Below are 14725 nucleotides of genomic sequence, written 5' to 3'. Positions count from 1 at the left end.
GAATTAATGTTCTAGATGCTCCTGCATCTAATACTGATGGTTTTCTTTGCGAGATACACGTGCTTCTTCCCCTTGGCTGAACAGGCCTATTTTGAACAAAATGAGCTTTTCTCCAATTTGAAAACTATGATTTGCAAGAAGCATACCTTTCAAAAACTAACTCAGTTCTCACAGGGAAAGAAGATGCTACATCCTGCAGTTTCTAACATAGATGGTTTTCTTTGGAGAGATACATGAGTTTCTTCAACTCAGCTGAATATACCTTAAGGGAGCAAACAGAGTCTATCTCCTCCTTGAACCACTAAGTTTCAGGAAATATTCCTTATAAACTAAGCGAATTCTACAGGGAAACCATGTGGTAGAAGCTCCTGGTTCTAAGACACATGGTTTTCTTTACCAAAATACATGTGTTCCTTCAAGGTGAATAGGCCTATTTGGAATAAAATGAGCCTTTCTCCACCTAGAAAATTCTGATTCCCAGGAAGTATTCTTTTCAAAAACAAATTCAATTCTTAGAGGGAAACAATGTGCTAGATGCTGCATCTTGTAACATAGACGGTTTTCTTTGGAGAGAGTGATGTGTTTGTTGAACTCAGCAGAAAATGCCTAGTTGGAGCAAACGGGGTCTATCTCCACCTTGAAACACGTAAGTTGCAGGAAGTGTTGCTTTTAAAATTAACTCAATTCTCACAGGTAAACAATGTGCTAAATGCTTCTGCATTGAACAATGAAGGATTTCCTCGAGAGATACATGTGTTTCATCACCTCCCCTGAATAGGCCTCTTTGGAGCACAATGAGCCTTTTTCCACTTTGAAAACTTTGGTATGCAGGAACTATTCCATTCAAAACATAATGCAATTCTCACATGGAGAAAAGCTGCCAGATGCTCCTGCCTCTAACACAGATTTTTTTTTTTGAGGGATACATGTGTTCTTCAACTTAGATGAATAGGCCTATTTGCAACAAAATGAGCCTTTCTCCACCGTGAAAACTATAGTTTGCAGGAAGTATTCCTTTCAAAACTAACTCAATTCTCAGAGGGAGACAATGTGCTAGATGCTGCACCTTCTATCATAGATGGTTTTCTTTGGAGTGATCCATGTGTTTCCTCCCCTCAGTTGAATAGGCTTATTTGGAACAAAAAGTGCCTATGTCCACCTTGAATCACCTAATTTTCAAGAAGGATTTCTTTCAAAAACTAACTCAATTCTCACAGAGGAACAATGTGCTACTTGTCTCTGCTTCTAACACAGATGGATTTCCTTCCGGAGATACATGTGTTTCTACAACTAAGCTGAATTGGTGGACTTGCAACACAAATGACCCTTTTCTACATTGAAAACTTTGATTTGCAGGAAGTACTCCTTTCAAAAACTAACTGAGTTCTCCCAGAAAACAATGTGCTGGATGCAGAAGCTTCTTTTATAGATGTTTTTATTTGGAGAGATACATGTGTTTCTTCAACTCAGGTGAATAGGCCTATTTGGAGCAAACAGAGCCTACTTCCACCTTGAAAGACCGTGGTTGCAGGAAATATTCTTTTCCAAAACTAACACAACTCTCCTAGGAAAACAATGTGCTAGATGCTCCTGCTTCAATCACGGATGGTTTTCTTGCAAGAAATATCTGTGTTTCTTCAACTTAGCTGACTAGAGCAATTTGGAATAAAATGAGCCTTTTTGACCTTGAAAACTGTGATTTTCAGGAATTACTCATTTCAAAAATGAATTCAACTCTCAAAGGGAAAAAATGTGCTAGCTTCTACCATACATGCTTTTCTTCGTAGAGGTTCATGTATTCTACTCAGCTGAATAGCCCTAATGGAGCAAACACAGCCTATATCCACTTTGAAAACTTGGTTTGCAGGAAGTATTCCATTCAAAACATAACACATGTCTCACATGGAAAAAAGGTGCTAGATGCTCCTGCTTCTAACACAGATGGTTTTCTTTTGAGGGATATATGTGTTCCTTCAACTTAGCTGAATAGGCCTATTTGGAACAAAATGAGCCTCTCTCCACTTGGAGAACTATTATTTGCATGAAATATTCCTTTCAAAACAAACTGTATTGTGATGGGGTATCAATGTTCTAGATGGTACTTCTTCTAACATAAATGAGTTTTTTTCGAGGGATACATGTGTTTCTTCGACTCAGCTGAATAGGTGTTATTTGGAAAAGAGAGCCTATCTCCACCTTGAAGTACCCACCTTCAAGGAAGTATATAATTCTAAACCTAACTCCATTCTCACAAGGAAATAATGTGCTAGATGCTGCAATTTCTAACATACACGGTTTTCTTTGAAGAGATACATGGGTTTTTACAACTCTGCTGATTATCTGTTTGGCGCAAACACAGGCTATCTCCACCTTGAAACACCTAAGTTGCAGGAAGGATTCCTTTCACAAACTAACTCAATTCTTACAGGGAAACAATGCGCTTGATGCTCCTGCTTCTACAAATAAGGGTGTTTTTTTGAGAGATATATTTGTTTCTTCAACTTAGCTGATATGGCCTATTTGTAAAAAAATGACTTTATCCACCTTGATATTTCTGATTTGAAAGAAGTATTCTTTCAAAAACTAACTCGGTTTTCACTGGGAAAGAATGTGCCAGCTGCTCCTCCTGGTAACACAGATGGTTTTCTTTTGAGAGATGCACGTGTTTCTTCAAGATAGCTTACTAAGCCAATTTGCATCAAAATGAGCCTTTCTTAACCTTGAAATTTCTGATTTGCAATAAGTATTCCTTTCTAAAACTAACTCAATTCAACACAGGGAAGCAATATTCTAGATGATCCTGCTTCCAACAAGTGGTTTTCTTTCGAGGTGTACATGTGTTTCATCACCTTAGCTGAATAGGCCTATTTGGAACAAAAGGAGCCTTTTTCGACCTTAAAAACTAGGATAAGCAGGAAGTTCCTTTCAAAAACTTACTATATACTCACAGGGAAACAATGTGCTAGATGCTACAGCTTCTAACAGAGACAGTTTTCTTTGGAGAGATGCATGTGTTCTTCAACTCAGCCAAATATGCCCAATTGGAAAAAAGGCAGCCTATCCCCATCTTGCAAAACTCAAATCGCAGGAAATTTTCTTTTGAAAAACTAAGTCCATTTTAACAGGGAAACAATGTGCTAGAGGCTCCTGCTTCTAACACAGATGATTTTCTTTCATGAAATACATGGGTTTCTTCACCATAGCTGAATAGGCCTATTTGGAACCATATGAGCTTTTCTCCATCTTGAAAGCTATGACTTACAGGAGTGTTCCTTTCAAAACTAACTCAAATTTTTTCAGGGCAATAATGTACTAGCTGATACTGCTCCTTACATAGAAGTATTTCTTTCCAGATATATTGGTGTTTCTTCAACTCTGCTGTGTAGGCCTACTTGGAATAAACAGGGCTTATTTTCACCTTGAAGAAGCCACGTAGCAGCTCCTATTCATTACAAGAATGAACTCAATTCTCACAGGAAACAACGTGCTAGATTCTGTAGCTTCTAACATAGATTGTTTCTTGGAAGAGATACACGTGTATCTTCAATTCAGTGAAAGTACCTATTTGTAGGAAACAGGGCCTTTCTCCACCTTGAAACACCCCAGTTGTAGCAAGTATTTCCTTCAAAATCTTACTCAATTTTCACTGGGAAACAATGTCCTAGGTGCTCCTGCTTCTAACAGAGATGGTTTTCTTCGAGACATACATGTATTTCACCCAGTCATCTAAATAGGCCTATTTGGAACAAAATGAGCTTTTATCCCCTGGAAAATTCTGATTTGCAGGACATATTCTTTTTAAAAACTAACTGAATTCTCAGAGGGAAACAAATGCTAGATGCTGCAGCTGCAAACATAGATGGTTTTCTTTCAAGAAGTACATTTGTTCCATCAATTGAACTTAATGGGAGCATTTGGAACAAAGAGAGACTACCTCTACCATGAAAAACAGAAATTCCAGGACGTAATCCTTTCAAAAACTAACTCTATTCTCACAGGGAAACAATGTGCTAGATGCTGCAGCTTCTAACATACATGGGTATCTTTGGAGAGATCCATGTGTTTCTTCAAGTCACCCGAACGGCCCTATTTGTACCAAAGAGAGGCTACCTCCACTTTAAGATGCCTAAGTTGCAGGAAGTATTCCTTTCTCAAAGTACCTCAATTCTCACAGGGAAATAATTTGCTAGGTGCTTCTGCTTCTAAGGCAAATTGGTTTCTTTAAGGACATACAAATGTTTCTTCCACTTAGGTGAATAGGCCTATTTGAACCAAATGACCTTTTCTGAACGATGAAAACTATGATTTGCAGGAAGTATTCCTTTCATAAACTAATTCAATTATCACAGGGAAGAAATGTGCCAGATGCTACTGCTTCTAACACGGGATTTCTTTCAAGAGATATATGTGTTTCTTCAACTGACCTAAATAGACCTATTTGGAGGGAAAAGAGGCTATCAACATGTTGAAACATCGAAATTGTAGGAAATATTCCATTCAAACAGTGACGCAATTTTCAAATGGAAAGAATGTGCTAGATGCTCCTGCTTCTAAGACAGATGGTTTTCTTTGAGGGATTCATTTGTTTCTTCATTTAGGCAGAAAAAGACTATTTGGAGCAAAACGAGCCTTCCTCTACCTTGAGAACTATGATTTGCAAGAAGTGTTCCTTTCAACAAGTAACTCAATTCTCCTGGGGAAATAATGTGCTACAGCTGCATTTTCTAACAGAGATTGTTTTCTTTGGAGAGGTGCTTGTGTTTCTTCAAGTCAGCTGAATAGGCCTATGTTGAGCAATAAGACCCTATCACCACCTGGAAACAGCTAAGTTGCAAGATGAATTCCTTTCAAAAAGTAACTTAGTTCTCACAGGGGAACAATGTGCTGGAGGATACTGCTTTTAACACAAATGTTTTTCTTTTTTAGATGCATGTATTTCTTCAACATAGCAGAATATGCCTATTTGGAAGAAATTGAACCTTTCAACCCTACTAAATTCAGATTTGCAGGAAGTATTCCTTTCAAAAGCTAACTCAATTCTCACAGAAAAGAATGTGCTTTATGCTGGAGCTCCAAACATAGCTGGGATTCTGGAGAGATACCTATGTTTCTCAAATCAGCTGAATATACATATTTGAAGCCAACAGACCTACCTCCACATTGAAACACCTAAGTTGCAGTGGGTATTCCATTCAAAAATTAATTCAATTCTCAAAGTGAATCAGTGTGCTAGCTGCTACTGCTTCTAACACAAATGGGTTTTTTCAAGCGATATATGCATTTCATCAACTTAGCTGAATAGACAAATTTGGAGGCAAAAGAGCCATTCTCTTCCTTGAAAATTCTGACTTGGAGGAATTATTAATTACAAAAACTAACTCAATTCTCACAGCGATACAATGCCATCACTGCTACTGCTGGTAACAAACATGGGTTTCATTTGAGAGATTTATATATTTCTTCAAGTTGGCTGAATAGACCTATTCAGAGTAAACAGTCCACCTCCACCATGAAGCACCTAAGTTGCAGGAATTATTCCTTTCAAAAAAATCCTCAATGCTCACAGGGAAGCAATGTGCTAGATGCTACAGCTTCTAACACAGATGGGTTTATTTTGAGAATTACATGTGTTTCATCAACTCAGCTTAAGAGGCCTATTTGGAAAAAAGAGAGCCTATCCACACTTTAAAAACCCAAAATTGCTGAAAGCATTCCTTTCAAAAATTTACTATATACTCACGGGGAAACAATGTGCTAGAAACTGTAGCTTCTAACAAAGATGGTTTTCTTTGGAGAGATACATCTGTTTGTTCAACTCAGCTGAATAGGCTTATTTGGAGAAAATAGAGCTTATCTCCACAATGAAACACATAAGTTGCAGGAAGTATTCCTTTCTAAAACTACTCAATTCTCACAGGGAAACAATATGCTAGATGCTTCTGCTTCTAACATAGATGATTTTCTTCAAAAGATTCATTTGTCTCTTCAACTTAGCTGACTAGGATGGTTTGGAACAAATTGAGACTTTCTCTCCACCTTTAATACAATGATTTCCAGGAAGAATACCTTTAAAAACTGACTCAATTCTCACAGGGAAACAATGTACTAGATGCCACTGGTTCTAAACCCAATGACTTTCTTTCACGAGATACATGGGTTTCATCAACTTAGTTGAACAGGCATGTTTGTAACAAAGAAAGCCGGTCTCCACTTTGAAAAACCCAAGTTGCAGGAAGTATTCCTTTAAAAACTAATTCAATTCTCACAGGGAAAGTGTGCTAGATGCTGCAGTTTCTCAGATAGAGGGCTTTTTTTTTTAAGAGATACATGGTGTTTCATCAACTCAATTGCATCGACCTACATGGAGCATACAGACTTCTCTCCACCTTAAGTACCTAAGTTGCAGGAAGAATTCCTCTCTAAAACTAACGGAATTTCACAGGGAAACAAGATGCTAGATGTTCTCACTTGTAACACAGGTGGTGTTCATTGGACAGATACATGTGTTCCTTCAAGGAAGCTGAATAGGCCTATTTGGAACAAATTAGCCTTCCACCTCCTTGAAAATTCTGATTTACAAGAAGTATTCCTTAGAAAAACTAACTCACTTCTCACAGGGAAACATGCTAGATGCTGCAGCTTCAAACATAGATGGTTTTCTTTGGAGAGATACATGTTTACATTCAACTCTGTGAAAGTACCTATTTGTAGGAAACAGGTCCTTACTCCACCTTAAAACACGCCAGTTGTAGTAAACATTTCCTTTAAAATCTTACTCAATTCTCACTGAGAAACAATGTCATTGGTGCTCCTGCTTCTAACAGAGATGGTTTTCTTTGAGACAAACATTTATTTTGTCCAGTCATCTAAATAGGACTATTTGGAACAAAATGAGCCTTTCTCCCCCTGAAAATTCTGATTTGCAGGACATAGTCTTTTAAAAAACTAACTGAATTCTCACAGGGTAACCAATGCTAGATGCTGCAGCTGCAAACACAGATGGTTTTCTTTCGAGAGATACATGTGTTTCATCAACTCAGCTTAATAGGAGTATTTGGAACAAAGAAAGACTATCTCTACCTTGAAAAACAGAAATTCCAGGATGTACTTCTTTCAAAAACTAACTCTATTCTCACAGGGAAACAATGTGTTAGATGCTGCAGCTTCTAACATAAATGGGTATCTTTGGAGAGATCCATGTGTTTCTTCAAGTCAGCTGAACGGCCCTATTTATAGCAAACAGAGGCTACCTCCACTTTCAGATGCCTAACTTGCAGGAAGTATTCCTTTCTCAAAATACCTCAATTCTCACAGGGAAATGATTTGCTAGGTGCTTCTGCTTCTAATGCAAATTGGTTTCTTTCGAGACATACATGTGTTTCTTCCACTTAGGAGAATAGGCCTATTTGGACCAAATGACCCTGTCTGAACGTTGAAAACTATGATTTGCAGGAAGTATTCCTTTCATAAACTAATTCAATTCTCACAGGGAAGAAATGTGCCAGATAGTCCTGCTTCTAACACAGGGATTTCTTTCAAGAGATACATGTGTTCTTCAACTTACCTCAGTAGACCTAATTGGAGGGAAAATAGGCTATCCACATGTTGAAACATCAAAATTGTAGGAAATATTCCATTCAAACACTGACACAATTTTCACAGGGAAACAATGTCCTAGGTACTCCTGCTTCTAACAGAGATGGTTTTCTTTGAGACATACATGTATTTCATCCAGTCATCTAGATAGGCCTATTGGCAGAAAAGGTTAGATTAAAAAGAATTAACCTAGAAGGTAACACACATGCACAGGAAATTAATGTGAGTCAACTCCCTGTATACCTATCCTTATCTCAACCAGCAAAAACACTTGTTCCTTCCTATTACTGCTTCTATTCTCTCTTCAACAAAATAAGAGATAAGGGCAAAATAGTTTCTGCTGTGTATCAAAGGGGTGGGGGGGAGGGAGGGGTTGGAATGGGTGGAAAGAGAGGGGGTGGGAACATGTTGGAGAAATGACCCAAGCCTTGTATGCACATACAAATAATAAAACAATAAATAAATAAATAAATAAATAAATAGGCCTATTTGGAACAAAATGAGCCTTTCTCCCCCGGAAAAGACTGATTTGCAGGACGTATTCTTTTAAAAAGTAACTGAATTCTCACAGGGAAACAAATGCTAGATGCTGCAGCTGCAAATTAGATTGTTTTATTTCAAAAGATACATATGTTTCATCAACTCAACTTAATAGAAGTATTTGGAACAAAGAGAGACTATCTCTACCTTGAAGAACAGAAATTCCAGGACATAGTCCTTTCAAAAACTAAGTCTATTCTCACAGGGAAACAGTGTGCTAGATGCTGAAGCTTCTAACATAGATGGGTATCTTTGGAGAAATCCATGTGTTTCTTCAAGGCAGCCGAACAGCCCTATTTATAGCAAACAGAGGCTACCTCTACTTTAAGACACCTAAGTTGCAGGAAGTATTCCTTTCTCAAAGTACCTCAATTCTCACAGGGAAATAATTTGCTAGGTGCTTTTGCTTCTAAGGCAAATCGGTTTCTTTCGAGACACATGTTTCTTCCACTTAGGAGATAGGCCTATTTGGACCAAATGACCCTTTCTCCACGTTGAAAACTATGATTTGCAGGAAGTATTCCTTTCATAAACTAATTCAATTATCACAGGGAAGAAATGTGCCAGATGCTACTGCTTCTAACACATGGATTAGTTCCAAAGATATATGTGTTTCTTCAACTTAGCTCATAGGCCTTTTGGGAAAAAAATGAGCCTTTATTTACATACAGATGTAAGATTTGCTGGAAGTATTCTTTTCAAATACAAACTCTGTTCTCACAGGAAACCATGTGCAATGTACTTCAGCTTTTAACATAGATGGTTTTCTTTGAAGAGACTCATTTGTTTCTTGGAGTAGTTGAATAGGCCTATTTGGAGAAATCAGAGCCTATCTCCACCCTGAAACACCTAAGTTGCAGGAAGTATTCCTTTCAAAAAAATCCTCAATGCTCACAGGGAAGCAGAGTGCTAGATACTACTGCTTCTAACACAGATGGCTTTATTTTGAGAATTACATGTGTTTCATCAACTCAGCTTTAGAAGCCTATTTGGAAAAAAGAGAGCCTATCCCCAATTTAAAAAACCAAAATTGCTGAAAGTATTCCTTTCAAAAACTTACTATATACTCACAGGCAAACAAGGTGCTAGATGCTGTAGCTTCCAACATAGATTGTTTTCTTTGGAAAGATACATGTGTTTGTTCAACTCAGCTGAATAGGCTTATTTGGAGAAAATAGAGCCTATCTCCACAATGAAACACATAAGTTGCGGGAAGTATTCCTTTCTACAACTACTCAGTTCTCACAGGGAAACAATGTGCTAGGTGCTCCTGCTTCTAACATAGATGATTTTCTTCAAGAGATTCATTTGTCTCTTTAACTTAGCTGACTAGGCTGGTTTGGAACAAATTGAGACTTTATCTCCACCTTTAAAACAATGATTTACAGGACGTATCCCCTTCAAAAACTAACTCAATTTTCACAGAGAAACAATGTGCTACATGCCACTGGTTCTAAACCCACTGACTTTCTTTCACGAGATACATGGGTTTCATCAACTCAGTTGAACAGGCATGTTTGTAACAAAGAAAGCCTGTGTCCACTTTGAAAAACCCAAGTTGCAGGAAGTATTCCTTTAAAAACTAACTCAACTCTCACAGGGAAAGAGTGTGCTAGATGGTGTAGTTTCTCAGATAGAGGGCTTTTTTTTGAAGAGATACATGTGTTTCTTCAACTGAATTGCATCGGCCTATATGGAGCAAACAGACTTCCCTCCACCTTGAAATACATAAGTTGCAGGAAGAATTCCTTTCTAAACCTAATGAAATTTCACAGGGAAGCAAGAAGCTAGATGCTCTTGCTCCTAACACAGATGGTGTTCATTGGACAGATACATGTGTTCCTTCAAGGAAGCTGAATAGGCCTATTTGGAACAAAAGTAGCCTCCACAACCTTGAAAATTCTGATCTACAAGAAGTATTCCTTAGAAAAACTAACTCACTTCTCACAGCGAAACATATGCTAGATGCTGCAGCTTCAAACATAGATGATTTTCTTTGGAGAGATACATGTGTATCTTCAACTCAGTAAAAGTACCTATTTGTAGGAAACAGGGCCTTACTCCACCTTGAAACACCCCAGTTACAGTAAGTTTTTCCTTCAAATTCTTACTCAATTCTCACTGAGAAACAATGTCCTTGGTGCTCCTTCTTTGAACAGAGATGGTTTTCTTCAAGACATTCATGTATTTCTTCCAGTCATCTAAATAGGCCTATTTGGAACAAAAGGACCCTTTCTTCCTCTGAAAATTCTGATTTGCAGGACGTATTCTTTTAAAAACTAAATGAATTCTCACTGGGAAACAAATGCTAGATGCTTCAGCTGCAAATTAGATGGTTTTCTTTTGAGAGATACATGTGTTTCATCAACTCAGATTAATAGGAGTATTTGGAACAAAGAGAGACTATCTCTACCTTGAAGAACAGAAATTCCAGGAGGTACTCCTTTCAAAAACTAACTCTATTCTCACAGGGAAACAATGTACTAGATGCTGCAGCTTCTAGCATAGATAGGTATCTTTGGAGAGATCCATGTGTTTCTTCATGTCAGCCGAACAGCCCTATTTGTGGTAAACAGAGGCTACATCCACTTTCAGATGCCTTAGTTGCAGTAAGTATTCCTTTCTCAAAGTACCTCAATTCTCACAGGGAAAATTTGCTAGGTGCTTCTGTTTCTAATGCCAATCGGTTTCTTTCGAGACATACATGTGTTTCTTCCACTTAGGGGAATAAGCCTATTGGACCAAATGATCCTTTCTCCACCTTGAAAACTATGATTTTCAGGAAGTATTCCTTTCATAAACTAATTCAAATCTCACAGGGAAGAAATCTGCCAGATGCAACTGCTTCCAACACATGGATTTTTTTCAAGAGATACATGTGTTTCTTCAACTTACCTCAAGAGACCTTTTGGAGGGAAAAGAGGCTATCCACACGTTGAAACATCGAAATTGTAAGAAACTTTCCATTGAAACACTGACGCAATATTCACAGGGAAACAATGTGCTGGATCATCCTGCTTCTCAGACAGATGGTTTTCTTCGAGAGATTCATTTGTTTCTTCATTTTAGCAGAAGAGGCCTATTTGGAGCAAAACAAGCCTTCCTCTTCCTTGAGAACTATGATTTGCAAGAAGTGTTCCTTTCAACAAGTAACTCAATTCTCCTGGGGAAACAATGTGCTACAGCTGCATTTTCTAACAGGGAATGTTTTCTTTGGAGAGGTGCATGTGTTTCTTCAACTCAGCTGAATAGGCCTATGTTGAGCAATAAGACCCTATCACCACCTGGAAACACCTAAGTTGCAAGAAGAATTCCTTTCAAAAACTAACTCATTTCCCACAGTGGTACAATGTGCTGGAGGATACTGCTTTTAACACAGATGTTTTTCTTTTTCAGATGCATGTGTTTCTGCAATTTAGCAGAATATGCCTATTTGGAAGAAATTGAGCCTTTCAACCCCTAATAAATTCAGATTTGCAGGAAGTATTCCTTTCAAAAGCTAACTCAATTCCCACAGAAAACAATGTGCTGGAGGCTGGAGCTCCGAACATAGATGGGATTCTGGAGAGGTACCTACGTTTCTCAAATCACTTGAATAGACCTATTTGTAACCAACAGACCTACCTCCACCTTGGAACACCTAAGTTGCAGTAGGTATTCCCTTCAAAAATTAATTCAATTCTCAAAGTGAATCAGTGTTCTAGCTGCTACTGCTTCTATCACAAATGGGTTTTGCAAGCCATATATGCATTTCATAACTTAGCTGAATAGACAATTTTGGACCCAAAAGAGTCATTCTCTTCCTTGAGAATTCTGATTTGGAGGAACTATTAATTACAAAAACTAACTCAATTCTCACAGGGATACAATGCCATCAATGATACTGCTGTTAACAGACATGGGTTTTTTTTGAGACATATATATATTTCTTCAAGTTTGCTGAATAGACCTGTTAGGAGCAAACAGACCACCTCCACCTTGAAACACCTAAGCTGCAGGAAGTATTCCTTTCCAAAACTAACTCAGGTCTCAGAGGGAAAGCATGTGCTAGATGCTCCTGCTTCTAACATAGATGGTTTTCTTCAAGAGATTCCTTTGTTTCTTCAAATGAGCTGAATAGGCCTGTTTAGATCAAAATGACCCTTTCTCCACCTGGAAAACTATGATTTGCAGAATGTATTCCCTTCAAGAAAAGTCAATTCTCACAGGGAAGAAATGTGCTAGATGCTAATGCTTCTGACACATATGGTTTTCTTTCAAGAGATACATGTGTTTCATCATCTCAGCTGAATAGGGCTATTTGGATCAAGAGAGCCTACCTCCACTTTGAAAAACTCAATTTGCAGGCAGTATTCCTTTCAAAAACTAACTCAGTTCTCACAGGGAAAGAATGTGCTAGATGATCCTATTTCTAACACAGATGGTTGTCTTTCTTGAGATTCATGTGTTTCTTCTTCTTAGCTGAATAGGCCTATTTCGAGCACATTAATCCTTTATGCACCTAGAAACTTTGATTTGAAGGTAGTATTCCTTTCAAATGCTAACTGAATTCTCACAAAGAACCAAGATGCTAGGTGCTAGTGCTACAAGCTCACTTTTGTTTCCTTTGTACACATATGTGTTCCAGCAACTCGATGTATAGGCATATTTGGAACAAAGAGAGCCTTCTCCCCCTCAGACAACCCATGTAGTAGGTATTATTCATTTCCAAAACTAACTCAGGTATTACAATGAAACAATGTTCTAGATGCTACAGCTTGTAACATAGATGTTTTTCTTTGGAAAGATATATGTGTTTCCTCAACTCTGTCGAATATACCTATTTGCTGTAAACAGAGCCTATCTCCAACTTTTCACACCTCAGTTGCAGGGAGTATTTCTTTCCATAACTAACACAATTCTCACTGGAAAACAATGTGGTAGATGCTCATGCTTATCACATGGATGGTTTTCTTTCAAGACATACATGTTTTTCTTCAACTTAGCTGGATAGGCCTTTTTGGAAGCAAATGAGCCTTTACTCACCTACAGAACTAAGATTTGCTGGAAGTATTCCTTTCAGATACAAACTCCATTCTCACAGGAAACCATGTGCAAGATGCTTCAGCTTCTAACAAAAACGGTTTTCTTTGAAGGGTCACATTTGTTTCTAGGAATAGTTGAATAGGCCTATTTGGAGCAAACAGAGCCTATCTCCACCCTGAAACACCTAAGTTGCAGGAAGTATTCCCTACAAAAAAAAATCTCAATTCTCACAGGGAAGCAATGTGCTGGATACTACTGCTTCTTACACAGATGGGTTTATTTTCAGAATTACATGTTCTTCATCAAGTCAGCTTAAGAGGCCTATTTTGAAAAAAGAGAGCCTATCCCCACTTTAAAAAACCAAAATTGCTGAAAGTATTCATTTCAAAACTTGTATATACTCACAGGGAAACAATAATGCTAGATGCTGTAGCTTCTAAAATAGATGATTTTCTTTGGAAAGATACATGTGTTTCTTCAACTCTAGTGAATTTACCTATTTGGTGTAAACAGAGCCTACCTCCACCTTTGAACCCCTCAGTTGCAGAGAGTATTCCTTTTCAAAACTAACAAAATCCTCACTGGAAAACAATGTGCTAGAGGCTCATGGTTATCACATTGATTGTTTTCTTTCAAGAGATACATGTGTTTCTTCAACTTAGCTGGGTAGGCCTTTTTGGAAGCAAATGAACTTTTATTCACCTAGAGAACTAAGATTTGAAGGAAGTATTTCTTTCAAAAACTAACCCAATTCACACAGGGAATCAATATGCTAGATCTGCAGCTTCTTATACAGTTTCTTTCTTTGGATAGAACATGTGTTTCTTCAACTCATCTGAAAAAGCATATTTGGAACAAAGAGAGACAATTTCCATCTTGAATTACCTTAGTTTTAGGAAGCATTGCATGCAAAAACTAACATAATACTCACAGGGAATCAATGTTCTGGATGCTCCTGCATCTAATACCTATTGTTTTCTTTGAGAGATACACGTGTTTCACTCACTTGGCTGAATAGGCCTCCTTGGAACAATATGAGTATTTCTCCACTTTGAAAACTATGTTTTCCAGAAGTATTCCTTCCTAAAACTAACTCAATTCTCACACAGGGAAAGAAGATACTAGACCCTGCAGCTTCTAACATAGATGGTTTTCTTTGGAGAGGTACATGGTTATCTTTAACTCAGCTGAATAGCCCTAATGGAGAAAACGAAGCCTATCTCTCCCTTGAAACAACTACGAATCAGGAGGTATTCCTTTCCAAAACTAACATGGATGGTTTTCTTTTGAGAGATATATGTGTTTCTTCAACTTATCTGAATAGGCGTATTTGGAACAAGGTGAGCATCGTATACTTTGAAAATTGAGATTTGCAGGGTGTATTCGTTTCAAGAACTAACTGAATTCTTACAGGGACACACTGTGCTAGATGTGGCAGCATCTAACATAGATGGATTTCCTTGCAGAGATATATGTGCATCTTCAACTCAGTTGAATAGGCCTATTTAGAGTAAGCACAGGATATCTCCACCTTGAAACACCTAACTTGCAAGAAACATTCCTT

Source organism: Castor canadensis, chromosome 7 (genome assembly GCF_047511655.1).
Source record: "Castor canadensis chromosome 7, mCasCan1.hap1v2, whole genome shotgun sequence".
Classification (NCBI taxonomy): Eukaryota; Metazoa; Chordata; class Mammalia; order Rodentia; family Castoridae; genus Castor; species Castor canadensis.
The sequence above is the reverse complement of the archived record's forward strand: the minus strand, read 5'-3'. Positions refer to the sequence as shown.